Raw genomic sequence first — 2,222 nt, forward strand, 5'->3', positions numbered from 1 at the left:
GCCGACGCAGGAGGGACGGGCTTCGTTCGTTCGTTCGCTGCGGCCCAAATTCCCGGGCCGCCCGAGGACCGCTCGCACCGGCCCGAGGGAGGGAGCCCCGGCAGGCAGGATGCCTCCGGGGAAATGGCCAAGTCGACCGCGCGACCCACAACCCGCCCGACTGGGGGCGAGAAGGAGCATGGAGGAGGACTCCGTCCCCTAGTCGGCAGACGGCCCCGGGACAGGGACGTTCGCCAAAACCTCCCCAAGGCCGCTTTCCGTGACCGAGTCGGCCTCCCCGCCTGTACTCGTCCCGGCCCGAGAAACGAGACGCGGGGTGGATCGGGACCAGGCCACGCACCAGGCCGGCCGGCGCGCCATCCTCCCTCCCCCGACCTGACCTGACCTGGACGAACGCCTCCCCATCGCCCGCCCCCGCGAGGCTGATCCGTCCGGCCGGTGAGGAGGCCGCTTGTCGGGCGCCACCTGCTGCCCGGCATCCTCTTATATAGTGTTCGAGGAGGTCGACCAGGTGGCCCGGCCTGGATTGGGGGGGGGGGGGGGGCGCGGGGTGCGGTGTCCCGGGCGGCGGGGGACGGGGGGGGGTAGGAGTGGAGAGGGAAAGGTGGGCGTGGAGAATGCCGGGGTCGGGGGTCGGCGCGGGGCGGGGCGGGAGTTGGGGATGGGGAGGGGCGGGAGGCCGTCTGGACATGGAGGGTCGGAAGAGCGGTGGTGACAATGATTTTCATTATCATTTAGAAAGAAGAACGTGGACTTCTTTAGAGGAGTCCTTTGAATAGCTTCTCCATTTAGTTAACATACATCCAAATGGAGGTCGGGAAACTTGGGTCCTGTTAACATATGGATGGAAGTGGAAAGAACTATCGCGATGACCGTCCTTGTGTTTCTTTTATTTTTTCTTTCTTCCTGCTCCCCAAAGCCGCCCCCCCCACCCCCGCCCCGCCCCGCCCCGCCCCGCCCCGTCCCGTCCCGTCCCGTCCATAGTTGTAGGTTCCAGTGGTAGGTCTTTCGCGTTTCTGCTATGTGGGACGCCGCCTCGGCGTGGCTTGAAGGGCGATGCTGGGTCTGGGGCTGCGCCCAGGATCCGAACCGGTGAAAACCTGGGCCGTCGAAGCCGGGGGCCGGGGTGGGGGGCGCTACTTGACCGTTCGTCCACGGGCTCGGCCCCCGGCCCCTTGTTTTCTAGGGAGAGAGACAGAGAGACCCGATCCATTTTCCCTTGGCCTCTAAAGCGTGCGTGTGGTCGAAAGGCGACAGAGAGAGGGGTTCTGGTCCAGAAAGCCCCGACTGCGCCGCCGCGGGGATCGGTCGGTTCCGCCCGAACCGTCCGAGTCGGAAAGGAACGGACAGCTTTCCTCCTTTGGGCCCCTGACTTGGGACCGACAGGGGAAGAGGAACAGGCCTCTCTCCCTCACACCCTGGCCCCTTCCTCCAGGACGCCCTCCTTCTAGTCAGCCCGCCTCTGGCTTTTCCACACGCCGACGACCGCTCGTCGGCATGGACCCACCTTCCTTGGGGGACACCACCACACGACTCTCCCACTCGTCTGCCTGCCTTTCGTTGGCGTCGCTGCCAAAGGCGAGGGGTAGGGGTGGCGGTGGCAGGGACGGCAGGGGCCCAGCGGCTCTCTGGCGGGTGAGGAAGTCTTGCTGGTTCTCCTAGGTCGGTGATCTTTCTCGATCTCCACACACATTCTTCGTTTGGGGAGCCAAGAGACGCCCTCTGAGGAATCCCTATGGCCAGGGTCGATCACTTACTCGCTCACTGCCTCGGCCTCGGCCTCGGCCTCTGTCAGTCTTGTCTCTCTCCCTCCCTCCCTCCCTCCCTCCCTCCCTCCCTCCCTCCCTCGTCGGTCTCTGTGTGTGGACGTCTAGGTGGAGGCGAGGCAGGGAGGCCACCCACCCACCTACCTCGTGGTTTACCACACGCTCTACACGGAGGTAGAATTCCCATCCCACCGAATCCATCCTTTCCACGGGGCACAAGCCAGTGGCCTTCGGGAGTCTCTCTCCCCAAGGTGGCGCATCCGTCATGGCTATCTATTTCCAGAAGGTTTCCGTTTCCATCCCCTCCCCCCGAAAGAAAAAACGGCCCCACTCCCGGATCTGCCCCACCACGATCACCACCACCGCTGCCGCCGCCGCCGCCGCCGCCGCCATCTGCTGTCGCCCTCTAGGGTTGGACCGTTCTAGCTCTCTCCTCTGTGTGGAATCGCAACGTAG

This window comes from Equus asinus, unplaced genomic scaffold (assembly GCF_041296235.1).
Source record: "Equus asinus isolate D_3611 breed Donkey unplaced genomic scaffold, EquAss-T2T_v2 contig_313, whole genome shotgun sequence".
Classification (NCBI taxonomy): Eukaryota; Metazoa; Chordata; class Mammalia; order Perissodactyla; family Equidae; genus Equus; species Equus asinus.